Genomic DNA, 14,093 nt, shown 5'->3' with positions numbered 1-14,093 from the left:
TTAACCTAAGTCCAAGGATAAGTGTCTGGATTAATAAAAGGTATGAGTATGTCTTATAGGTGAGACCACCTGTGAGGAAGGAAGGTCCTTTTGCTAATTTTATTTATTAGTAGACTTCCTTTAAGGTTAATTTCCTTTTTTTAGCTCATAGTATTGCAGCAAGATTCTTATGCAGCACCATAATATGTTACGAGACAAGTGGTCTTCAAGACTGAGACACTAGCCAAGTTTCAAAGACACAAACCCTCAGTTGACGTATGTCTCCACCATGAAAATCAAAATGGCAGAAATCCCATCCCACTCACATGGAAAAAGAAAAGAACTCTTCTTTCAGCCTCTCCTTTTAAAGCAACAAGAAGCCAAAAAGAAAAGTTTAGAAAAGATCTCTGCCCCCTGCCGATGGGCTGGGCTAGGAGGAGAAGAAGGAGGTTTCCTTGGTTGCAGTGGTACAGTTATAACAGTTATAACATATTCTAATACTAGGAGAAAAAGCAATATTAGCAAGATGTTTCAATAGCATTATGGTTTAAGCAGGCTTTTTGAGTCGCTTGACAAGAAAATCATCATTTATTTATAGCATTGCTTCAGTAGGCAAAGGCAGTTTTTCTTCTAAACAATTGACAATGCATTCAGTCACCCAAACATTACTGGATGCCATTATATGCTATGCATTGGGCTGGACACTGGGAATGCGTAGTCTAATCTAGCAGTTACCAGCTAGTCTGGGAGAGGGGCATTCCAATAAATTATCATGGAACATGTAATAAATTTTAGAATGAAGAGAGTATACCACACTTTGGGAGCACAGAGGAAGGAGTAATTCAAGTGCTTGAGAGAGCTGGATTTTAAAGGGCAAATATACATAAACATAGGGACAAAAATGGGATATTTCTGGTAGAAGCCAAGGTATGAAAGAACCTTGCTTGATCATGACCTATGGTCGAGACTGGCTGGGGCTGAGGTTGGAAAGAATGGACAGGTCCAGCTTGACAATGACTTTGTCAGACATGCCAAATAATTTAGATTTTATCTTGAAAAGGATGGGAACCCACTGAAAGTTCACGAGCAGGAGAATTACATGTTGAGCTGTATGCTTTAGGAAGAAACCTCAGGTAGCCAAACAAAGAAGAACCATGTGGTAGCCAGACAATGGGTGTCCAGTGTGTTGTGATCAGATTTAACATACGTGACAATACTGTATGATTGACAGTGCTAGAGTACTGAAGGTTATTTTTTGTATAAGTTAGAGCACTGCCAAAGTTATCCCTGCAATAGCAATACCCTCACTAACCCTACACTATGCTCTTCAGGGGTGGGAATTGCCCATAATCCACAGACAGAGCCTGTAGTTAGTTAGTCTACTGATATGCCATGAATAGTTGTGATGATTGATTCATTCCTTCAGCAAATATTTATGGTGTGCCCACTATCTGCCAGATACCATGTGGGGCATATGGATTTACAGTGGTGAATAAAATAGACATGGCCCTTGCCTTCACAGGTTTAGAGATGTTATGGGTAAAACAGGCTTAATGCAAAACAAACCCACAAAATAAGTATATAAGTATAAGTTATGGCAAGTCCTATGAGGAAGAGCAAGGACATTTAATTTAGATTGAGGAATGTTTGGGAAAAGTGTCCCTAAAGTTGGTATCACTTGGTTAAGGTCAGAAAGAAGAGAGAATGGGAGAGCATCACATGGGAAAGTGCAGGAAAGAGCCAGTGGAGTTAATGAGTGGAGGGGAGAGAAGTGTGAGACAAAAATGAGAGGTAATTTGGGGGCCAAATCATGCATGGCATGCAGGGCCTGCAGAAGATTATGTGTAATTAAAGTGCCTGACATTTAGTAGCCCATAGGGATACGTCTTGTCTATGACTGCTGCATTTCATGGAAGAAAAATGAATGAGGACCATTGAATGATGTAAGAGGGCAACCTGGAGTGAAAAGAACAGGAGGCCATGAACCCAGTTAGGAGGTTATCAGAACAGGCAATGGGAAATGATGACTAGGGTAATGCTGCTGGTACTGAGGAGGGGCAGGTGGACCTGTGAGAATTGGAGTTAGAATCAGTAGGGCTTTGTAATATTTTTCCCACCTTTATTGAGACATGACTGACAAATAAAAATTGTATATATTTAGGTTGTACTGATTGGATCTAAGTAGTGAGGTAGGGGGAAACCATTAAGCATGACTCTAAGGTTTTGGCCTTGGTGATCAGTTTGTGTGATGACACCATTAAACAAGTAGGAAACACAGGAGGGTGAACAGGTTTGGAGAGGAGGAAAGAATGATTTTGATTTAGGATGAGTTGTTTTCAGAGTACCCATGGAACATCAAACTGAAAAAAAGTGAATCTGGAGCTAAGGAGAGAGAAAGAAGGGAGTTGTAATCACAATGTTGCCTGATGCAGATACAGTAAGAAGTTGAAGTGTTGGGAATGAAGAGATCACTCAAAGAGAATATTGAAATCAACAACAGGAAAAGGTGAGTGTCAGAGCTCTCTGAAAACCCACCAGCTTGGGGAAGGGAGCTAGTGAAAGAGACTGGACAAAAGTGATTACATAGTTTGAGGAGAAAACTTTGGGGACAAAGTCTTAAGTTGAAGACTATGCATAATGTGTTTAAAAATCAGACAAACAAACAAAAAACTGTGGTGAGTGGAAGCATTAGGTAACCACAGAAATGCAAGACCCAAACTGTAACACTCTCTGGGGAACAACAGCTGTTTCAAAATATGACTGCTCTTTTAAGAAAATTGCTCTGATTACTTAAGGATCCTATTAAAGACATGCCATATCCGAAATATCATTCTGAGATTAATCCTGACTCCATAGCCAGAAGAAATGAAGGCCAGAAAATTTTTATTATGACTATTTCAGATGAGGCAAACAGGCAATCCAGACATATGGTTTAGTCTGAATTCATTGATGTATTCATTTACTACAGATCTAGTGAACATTTTTGTTTGTAAAAAGCTGAGTTGGGTTGGAATTTTACATAGTCTATTCATATGTTTTTATTCCTTTACCTCACTTTTTATTTGTCAGCCGGGTCAATTGGTATTTTCCTGGAAAGAGGGACTGAACAATTAATTTATTTCAGCTGAGCAAATCCTTATGCAGATCCTGCACCACATGGCATTGTGCTGTTTGGTGCCTTATGGATATTTTATTAAATTGTAGAGTATGTTACTCTCAAGTAATTGGAGTTAGAAGATTAGGATTTTTTTCTTAGCCTTGAAACTCATTCACAATTTCCATCTTCACATCAGTCAAAAAGCCACACTCATAAGCACATATCGTCTACTATATTTCCGGAGCTACAGACATTCTGTCTCCCATTCTGTCCACAAAAGTCTTATAACTGAATGACAAGATGTACACATAAGAAAAGCCAGATAAGAATGTAAAATGATGGACTGCTAAAAAATAATAGCAGAAGATCAAATCAACTGCAGTAATAAATGACAAGTCCCCCCCACCCCCGCCGCCAAATAGTCCAATGACTTCATAAGAAGAAGAGGTCGTTATATACTGTTAGAGTTGGGGTAAAGTATCAATGAAATTTAGTCAAACATTCAGGCTTTATCAAAGACGTGCTTTCCTTCAATACTCATTATATGTTGTTTCAATTTTTAAAGAGACTCTCTGACTTGATTTAGACTCCTGGGGTGGGAGGAGGAAGAGGAACTGCTCTCCATCAAAGCACATGTCTATTGCATCTATTTCTTCATACCTCACTCTGGAAGAGTACTGATTGTATACAATTCAAGGAACACTAACTTTCTTATTCTACAGCTGTCCCCAGTTCTGCAAGAAATAATTTTGAAAGCTTAGCACTTAGGAAAGGAATGTTGTACGGAGGAATTTATAATTGGCTGTTTTCTAGAATCTTCTGTCTGACTTCCTCATTTGTGTCAACGTTTTCCTTTTGATTATTTAGTGATAATTAAAAGATCATTTGTTGAACGGAACATTTTACATTCACTCTACAACACACGTGATCACTCCTTCCCAGTCTCATTCACTCTTACCTCCCTAGTCGTAGCGAAAGCGCTCTAAGATTGGCATTATCACCACATTTCTGATGAGGAAACTGAGAAACAGGGGTGTCAACAGCTGGCAAGAGGTTGGAACCCAGGTTCAAAGTCAGATCTGACTCCAAGACTAGACTTTTTCCATCATCTTTTCCATCACTTGCCCAACTGACCGGTGTCTCAAGTTGGTTCACAATTTCTGTCAAGTTCTAAGTAAATCAAATCGAGTCTCTGGTCATATAACTTGTTAGATCTGCATGACAGAATGGTTTTGATACATAAACAAATCAACAAAGTTACCATTTTATCAATGGTTAAGGTTATTGGTAAAAAAGTGATTGGTCAAAATTGTTGGTTAACCGTAAGAGATTGCTTATAATTGACCCTAATAAGAATGTGATATAGTCAGTCAACTATTATTAAATTATTTCTTATGAATGCACTTGCAAATAATAGCAATGAAAAAAACCAAATAACCAGTTTTTTTGTTTCTCTCTTAAAGACAATAGAAACATGTTAACTCTTAAAAGTGCCGGGATCCCAATTCCAATTCTTAGGGAGTGAGGAATTTCCCCACCGTCACCAGGCAATCCTCTGACAAAAACTGGGTGCCCTACAATTCAACTCATTTCTGATACTATCTACCTGGATATTGTCAGATTCCACAGGTTAAGGGTTCAAGTCCTACAAGACTGTCTGCCCAGCCCCCGCCCCACTTCAGATGTCAGTCACAAGCCCTGCTTGTTGCCTGTGCTTCTGACCAACTGGTTATAGATCAGAGGTTCCCCAAATCTCCTCCTTGGGTTCAATTAATTTGCTAGAGAGGCTCACAGAACTCAGAGAAACATTGTACTTACTAGATCACTGGTTTATTATAAAAGAATATAACTCAGGAACAGCCAAATAAGAGATGTACAGGGCAAGGTATGGGGAAAGGGCACGGAGCTTCCATGCTCTCTCTGAATCTCCAAGTGTTCACCAACCCTGAAGCTCTCCAAACCCCATCCTTTACAGTTTTGATGGAGGCTTCATTACATAGGCATGATTGAAATGGCCACTGGTGGTTGAACTCAATTTCCAGCCCCTCTCCCCTCCCTGCAGGTTGGGGGGGTGAGACTGAAAGTTCTAACCCTCTAATCCTGTGGTTGGTCTTCCTGACAACCAGCCCCAACCTTAGGTTACCTACAGGCTTTCCCAAAGTCATCCATTAACATAACAAAAGACACCTTTTTCACTCTCATCACTTAGGAAATTCCAAGGATTTTAGGAGCTCTGTGCCAAAAACTGGATAAAGACCAAATACATATTTCTTATTATACATCACAATATCACAACTCTATGCCCTACTCTTTTTTTTTTTTTTATTTAACATCTTTATTGGAGCATAATTGCTTTACAACAAATGCTGGAGAGGGTGTGGAGAAAAGGGAACCCTCTTGCACTGTTGGTGGGAATGTAAATTGATACAGCCACTATGGAGAACAGTATGGAGGTTCCTTAAGAGACTAAAAATAGAACTACCATACGACCCAGCAATCCCACTACTGGGCATAGACCCTGAGAAAACCATAATTCAAAAAGAGTCATGTACCACAATGTTCATTGCAGCACTGTTTACAATAGCCAGGACATGGAAGCAACCTAATTACTCTTGACATCATTTCTTTCCACCTCTCTGGAGACATAAGTAAAATAACAATTTGGCCCTAATGTAATTGGTCCTTTAGTGATAGTTCAGTAAAATTTGTTCTAAGGTTTGAACAAGTGTAATCACGCCTTTTGTAACAGTATTTTCACCTCCTTATGTGGTGTACAACTGGGACTTAGCAGCAAAGTATACAGTGTGATGAAAGTTTGCCTCTTTGTCAGCTTCAAGTGCACTTTGTGAAAGAGAAGATTTACCTCACACATCGCAGTGAAGAAAAAGTGTTATCTTGAACAACATGCATTAAAAGAGCAAAACTGCACTTAAATCTGTGCTCATTCCCCCACCACCACCACCACCAAACCTGTTATGCTTTTTCCTCTATCAAATGCCAAGTCACCCTTAAAAAGACTGAAAAGCAATGAAATGAGGGAATGAAAGTCCTGGTACAGAAGGGGCATGAGCGCCTTGCTACTCCTCTCTTTGTCCCCTAAGAGTGGCAATAGGGACAATCCAGTAGGGAGAGGACTGGCTCAGAGAGCCCCTTTCCTGCCAGTCTCCGTGTGACTCAGAGATGCTCGTGCTTGGAAGGCAGATTGGGCTGGGACAGGTTCACAGGGTCAGTTTCGTACATACTAGGCTTTCTAACATGGCCTCATTTCATCACAGATCCACTCAGAGGCACAGAGTGGTACGGGGGTTATGAATATTGTCTCTGGTGCTAGACTTCCTCACTCCAAATCCTGGCCCTTCTCTGACTAGCTGTGATGCTGGGTAAGTTGTGTGACTTCTCTGTGCCTCTGTCCCTCCATCTAAAGATTGAGAGGATGCTAGTATCTTCCAAATGGGTTATTGTGAAAAGATTAAATAATCACTCAACAGATTAATTTGTTCCCTCAGAAAACACGCTCATTGCAAATTGTTTAAAATAAAAATTGACAAACCCCAAACAGAAACAGTAACTCACTTCCACCAAGCAATACTTACCTATAACATTAATTCTAGACTCCTCAAATTTCATTCCCCAAATGTACAGAGAATAACAACTCTTACTAGCAAGTCCAGTCAACGGGGACACTAAGTACAAAAGGTTCTACGTTAGAAGGGAAACTTGTGCCCATCACCACTAGAACTAAATGTCTAATGTGTTGCCTCTTCCCCCTCCTGAAAACTGGGAATGTCTAAGGAGACATGGGTACAGTAGATGGGAAAAATTCAGGAAAAGAAAGGATGAGGGGGGCTTCCCTGGTGGCGCAGTGGTTGAGAATCTGCCTGCCAGTGCAGGGGACACAGGTTCGAGCCCTGGTCTGGGAAGATCCCACATGTCGCAGAGCAACTAGGCCCGTGAGCCACAACTACTGAGCCTGCACGTCTGGAGCTTGTGCTCCACAACAAGAGAGGCTGCGACAGTGAGAGGCCCGCGCACCACGATGAAGAGTGGCCCCCGCTTGCCGCGACTAGAGGAAGTCCTCGCACAGAAACAAAGACCCAACACAGCCCAAAATAAATAAATAAATAAATAAATAAATAAAATTTTTTTAAAAAAAGAAAGGATAAGGAAGAAGTAGAAGTGGGGTGGGGAGAGGGTGAGAAGGGAAATGACATGACTTGGGGGAAGAAAAAGAAGAGGGAAAAGAACAAGAGTAGAGAGAGGAGAGACTAGAGGGCAGACCATCCACACCAGAAGTATCTTTGGAGCTGGGCAAAAAATCCATTCTCTTTAGGGTCAAAACAGCAAATGTGGAGTTAGGAACATTTGGAGAAGGAGCACTTGATGAGGTTTAAATAAATTTTACTACTGTGTTGTGTGCATTTGTATTTACGTGAATTATTTTCTGAGTACTATTTTTGGAGTGTTTTGGGATTTTTATTTTGTTTTGTCTGTTTTTTTTTTTTTGCTATTTCAAAGTGGATTCCCAGATACTGGGACCAAAAGTATGACAGGAAGGTTTTGAAAGATAAAACTAACTCCCTGTAAATGCTCAAATGCTCAATATGAATAAACTCTCTAAGAAAAGAGAAATTTCATATTTTCTAGCCCATTGCTTGGAAAAACCATCATGCCAATGACCACTAGAATCAAAGTGAGCACTGGTTAAATTTCTTACCCTTCTGGATTAGGAAAAAAACAGTACTGGACTTTGGATTAAGCTCATTACAGTTACAGATGAGAAATTAGTAATTCAGTTACAGAAGAGGAATTCATTACAGAATCATGCCTATTAAATTAGTGAGGGGGAGAGTAGACAATCGTGGCATCCGCCCTTCCTCAATCATTCAACAAATATTTATTGAGCACTGTTACAGGTCAGATACTTTTTAGACACAGAGTATATAGCAGTGAATAATATAGAGAAGGTCTCTGACGTCACAGAGCTCACATCCCAGTAAATCCCTAGGGTCTTGTGAAGCCTGATACCTGTGGGCATTCATTGGATGTGTGATAAATAAGTGAATAAACAAGAAATTCTTATTTCATGATGTAGTAGAATGATCTAATAAAGAGATAATAAGCATATCCATGTATTAAAAATACCATCATTCAGAAAAAGGCAAAGCATCTCTGCATCTATGTTATATATGTATGTAACATAAAGTCATTTCCAAATACCTTCTGCAAATAGGACACACTCAATAGTATCTCAACAGCAGCTATCAGAGCCTGCAAACTACGAACATTCTTCTACACAAGTAATATCTTAGTCTACTTACCAGCATTACCTGAATTCTGCTATATATTGGCTTTCAGTGCAGCATTTTAACAGATACTCAAAGGGGGCTGACATTCTTGATTTAAAGAAGAAGGAACTAATAGCTGAAAGATCATTATTGTTTTAGCTATATAACTCTTCAGAGCAAGGCTTGCACCACAACCAACGTACAACAGTGACTAAGCTAAGAAGTGGACTTCAGAGAACAAAAACAAAGCACCAAAAGCATTTAAAAACTCCATCTTTCAAGCAAATGCAAGTACTTGTAGTATTTCTGTACATAGTTCACAATAATTTTCCACAGCAAGATTTGATCTATGTGTTTGAGGCATATAAAAGTTAAAAATATAGTTATGTATTTAACTCTTTGGATTCAAATAGAACTAAAAAGAGAGAAGAGTAAAATGACCTGTTTTTGATAGCCACCCATTGTACAGTTAGTTATTTAAAGAACTCTTTTTAAAAATGTTTTTAACAGTTTTATTGAAGTGTAATTGATATATCAAAAAAAACTACATATGTTTAATGCATACAATTTGATGAGACTGGACATATGCATACACCTATGATACTGTCATCACAATCAAGGTAACAAATATATCCATCATTTCCAAGTTTCCTTGTATCTCATGTCCCCTTTGTGTGTGTGTGTGTGGTAAGAACACTCAACATGAGATCTATCCTCTTAACAAAATTTCAAGTGAATACCATGCTGTTAACTATAAGCACTACTTTGTACAGCAGCTCTCTAAACCTTATTCCTCTTGCATAACTGGAACTTTACCCCCATTGAACAACAACTTCCCATTTCCCCTTCCTCCCAGCCCCTGGTAACCACCATTCTCTCTGCTTATATGGTTTCACTACTTTAAACTCCTCACATAAGTAGAACCATACAGCATCTGTCCTTCTGAGATTGGCATATTTTACTTAGCATAACATCCTCCAGGTCTGTCCATGTCGTCTCAAATAGTAGGATTTCCTTCTTTGTTAAGGCTGAATATATTCCATTTTATGTGTATTCCACATTTTCTTTATCCATTCATCTGTCAATAGACATTTGGGTTGCTTCCATATCTTGGCTATTGTGAATAATGCTTCAAAGAACACAGGAATGCCGATAACTCTTCCAGATCCTGTTTCAATTCTTTTGGTTAAGTACCCAGTCATGAGATTGCTGGATTATATGGTAGTCCTCTTTTTAATTTGTTTGAGGAAGCTCTACTATTTGCCATAGTGGTTGTACCATTTTACATTCCCACTAACAGCGTACAAGGGTTCCATTTTCTCCACATCCTTGACAACAGTTGTTATATTTTGTTGTTTGTTTGTTTGATAATTGTCATCTTAACATGTGAAAAGTGATATCTCATTGTAATTTTGATTTGAATTTCCCTGATAATTAGTGATATTGAGTAACTCTTCATATACATAGTGGCCACTTGTATGTTTTCTTGGGAGAAATACCTAAGTCCTTTGACCATTTTTATTTATTTCTTTTTAAATTTTATTAAAGTATAGTTTATTTACAATGTAGTGTTTTTGACCATTTTTAAATTGAGTCACTTGGGTTTTTGCTATTGCACTGTAGGAGTTTAAGGACTCTTGTTAAAATAAATTTTACACTAGATTTTACTCAAAATAGAAGGCAGTTAGTAACTTGAGATGCAAGACTCCCCATACACAAAAGAAATTAACTCTATTACGTTTTCCTTAACTAAAAACACATTTAGAACAAATAGAAAATAATAATAATAATAATAATAATAATAATAATAGTGTATTGAATACTAGTTCACCATGCTTTAATATCTCATTTCACCCTCATAATATCTCAGTGCTACTGAATATGTAGGGTAAACATCATAAACTTGAGGAAACTGTCCCTGAGGTCACACAGCTAGGAAGGAGTCAAATGCAGACCTTGTGACCCTTATCCTAGTAGCCAAGTATATTCATTGTACTACTATCTCTCATAATTGTCCCCTTGATCATTAAAACTCCTCAATATAAATAATTAAACAGCATCAACAGGTAAGGTAGTATGACCAAAATGTGAACTCCAAAGTTTTATACCATCAAGACTGAAAAACTTAGGAAAATGGATTTTGGTCTGGTTCAGGTTGGACAAAAATCTCATTCATTAACATCCTCTCAAAAGAGTGTCCTGCAGACTTCTTCTCTACATGAACCCAGGCATGCCCACCAACACTCGCGGAGCATTAGCTGTGTGCTTACTATATGCTGAGTGCTCTGTTGAAACCTGGAGATACAAAAATGAGTAAGAAGCCACAGTCCCTGGTCTTGAGGCACTCACAGTAAATAACACAATATGTAAACAGTATTACAATTTCATGTGAGAAATGCTACAATGCAGGGTAGCCTAGGGGTATGGGACCAAGAAAACAGAATCGAGTTAACTATGAATAAGATTCACCAGCTCCTGCCAGTGACCGTAGGAATACATGGTCAAAGAAGCGTAAAAAGTAGCTGTATGGTACATTCATACACACCAGGATCAACAAAGTCAGAAAACATTTCAGAAGTAAGCTTATGATTGATTTAGCCAGCCAGAAACCAGCAAAATCTATTTCTAATGGAAACTACCTGTCATCAGACATATCCAGTATTTCCAGTGAAAATGTGATTGTCATTAATAATTTAAATACGATGTAATAAATACCTTGCGTTTATGTACAAGGGGGATTTAATTTTACTTTTCCACAATAAGAAACAGACCACTCATCTTGAAGTGGAAGGAATACAGAGAAAAAAATTTGAATAACCATTAAAATGGCCATTTGAAAGGATTAGAACAAAGCATCAGTTCTAAGAACCAAGGATTTTAGTTGGGTTCAATGCATTTTAATCACAACTAATCAAACAGTTTATACACGGCTTTGTTTATTTCAATGTTAAAACATGTCAGAACTTGCAAGAATAGTTTTTTAAAAGTTTATTCCTATTATTGCGAACTGTGAATGCACAAGCCAAGGCAAAATCTGCATCATTTAGAGATTCACTATCCAACATTCTTTTACTGAAACCAAGAAACGTCTATACCCTCAGTGTTATAGGAACAGAGCAGGTATGTTATGACATTTTGTATTAAATTATATCATTTATCTAAGGGGGATCTTAGAAAAGAACATTAAGCTTTCAATAATCCCAACATCATTCAAGCACAAAAATGAAAACTGCAGATCAGAACTGCAAATGACAAAAGGATAACCATTTGTTACCTCATAAATTTCTATGGTATAATTTCTACAATTTCCATTCATGCCGTGACTCCCAGATAAAACTCATTCTCTTTACAAATGCGTTATATCTTAACAATATACTATAGCAAGTGAATATCTATAAAATGAAAAGCAGTTCGGCTTGTGGGAAAAAAATCCTGAAATATGAATAGTAGTATGACAGACGTACTGGCTCTACCATTCTAACAACAAGTTCACTCAAGCCATGATATAATTTTCTCATTCCTACATTGGATCATGCCCATGTCCCCTCTGTAGGACCCTCTCTGGCTATCAGTTTCCTCATTTGTAAAAAGAAGGGTGCTTGATGGGATGACCTCAAGATTCCTTTGAATTTCAGCATTTTGTGTTTCTGTGAATATACCACATATACTGCCTCCCATGAGTACTGTGAATTATTACATAATTATTACATAATTAGTAAGTTCTAATATGGAAATAGAACATCATGTAAAATACAACAAATCACTTGTTTAAAAGCCTACAGGAGAAAAACTAGAAGAGACATAAGAAAATTTATTCAATTCAAAATTATGAAGCCTGGGTAGCTTAAAAACTAATTTTTATGAGGGTATTAGAGTCTCAGTCAGGTGCTTTGGGTCTGGAGACCAGTTTGTCAAAGCACTCTCATTCCTTCTCAGCTGATTGAAAAGGAAATGAGACGGGGGGTTCAGCATAGTCATGATGGAGACATTCATGCAGATTTGTCCATTAATAGCTTTCATTTCACTATTCCATAAGCCTCCCTTCTCCTCTCATCTTTTAATTTCCCTCTCATTTCTTTATCATACTCCACTTTCCTTTTCTTCTTTTTCTTTGCTCCTCTCTTACTCCCCCCTCTCCCCTTTCAAAAACCAGAATATGGTGACAGGTCACCTGATGTAGCACCCTTCCAAGCCTGTCCCGCTGTTCCCTAAGATTCACTAACAGGACAGAGCAGCAAAAAGAACTGCTGTGTGGCCTGGAGTCTGGTTAAGCATGGAAACGAGAACACATTCATTTATCTCCACTTCCTCCAAATATCCAACTGAGTATCAAATGGAGTTGAGTATCAAATGGAGAAAACAGGAAAGAAATGTCATCAATGTTTCGAAAGCTGAAAAGCAGATGATGATCAAGTCATAAATGACTTGCCAGGCAGAAAAAAAAAAAAAAAACTGAAAGGAAAGCCCAAAGGGCATGGGGATGCAGCTGATATGAAGAGAAACAAAGCAACCACTCCACCCAACACCAGGAAGGCTCTAGGAGTGGAGGCGCCAGAGACTCCAGAGGTGGGGGTGAAAACAGAATTGGGTGAAAATCTCTGTGTCTTCCTCCAACTACAGACCCTCTGCACAGAAGATCAGAGGGTCACTGTAGAGGATGAACTCAAGGACACCAGACCCAGCAAGGACTGAGCAGGTTTCTATAAAGTGAAAGCCTGTATGCTGAATGGGGATCCCCTGGTCCTGGTCCCCCTTCCCTGCTTAGCACCCAGACTCCAGCTGCCTAACTTTCATCTCCCAGGCAGGAAACTGGAAGAGTCTTCTCGGGAGAAACTGGCCAAAGGGTGACACCACACTGATACTCACTGATGGATGTCTCCCAATTAGATAATCATGTCTACTTGCTCATTTTAAAGTAAAGCCACAGTCAGGGAACCTGACCCACAAGTCGCAAGCTTCCAAACAGCACCAGGACCACATTCTTAATGTCGCACCAAACAGAGGAGAAGAACTCAGCGGACACAGAAACAAGACATAAGCAGAAGATGACTTCAAGAATATTAATAACCTCAGAGAGAAGACATTCTGTCCATGCAACAAGAACAGGAGGCTATAAAAACAGGAGCATTCAGAGAATAAGAAAGAGCTCTTGGATATTAAAAAAGATAAGTGAGATAGAAATACCTCAATAGATAAGATATAAGAGAAAGTCAAGGAAATATTTCAGAAAGTAAAACAAATGAAAAATCGTCATGAAATTAGGGAATGTATCCAGGAGGTTCAACATTCAAACTGTGAAGTCTCAAAAAGAAATAGAGAGGCCATTACCAAAGAAATAAAAGAATATTTCTGAGAACTGAAGAACATGAGTTTTTGACTTGAAAACACCTGTCAAATTTCTAGCAAAAAGAAAAGAGAAGGATGAGGAAGGGAAAGACCCACACGAAGGAACATTCACACAAGATTTTAAAATCACTTGAGAGTGAAAACAGATTATAGAAAAAGGGTTAGGGCTCAGAATGGCTCCTGGATCCTCAACGGCAGAACTGCTGGTCAGAAGAAAACGGAGCAACACGTTCAAAATGATGAGAAAAGATGAGTTTTATTCCAGACAAACATAACCACCAAACTATAAATCAAATGTATGAGTAAAATAAAGTCTATTTTGGAGATGCAGAAATCTCAAAAACTATTTGCCTTCCATGCACCCTTTTTAGGAAGCCTCTGAAGGA

The 14,093-nt window shown here is 38.6% G+C and overlaps 1 protein-coding gene across 2 annotated transcripts in view; it reads right to left on the bottom strand.

Moving 5' to 3' along the window:
* The window catches only part of GRM8 (glutamate metabotropic receptor 8), a 797,285-nt gene that overhangs the window by 468,903 nt on the left and 314,289 nt on the right, over positions 1–14,093 (bottom strand). The window lies entirely within an intron of this gene.

The sequence above is a fragment of the Balaenoptera acutorostrata genome, chromosome 7, assembly GCF_949987535.1.
Source record: "Balaenoptera acutorostrata chromosome 7, mBalAcu1.1, whole genome shotgun sequence".
NCBI lineage: Eukaryota > Metazoa > Chordata > Mammalia > Artiodactyla > Balaenopteridae > Balaenoptera > Balaenoptera acutorostrata.
The sequence above is the reverse complement of the archived record's forward strand: the minus strand, read 5'-3'. Positions and strand labels throughout refer to the sequence as shown.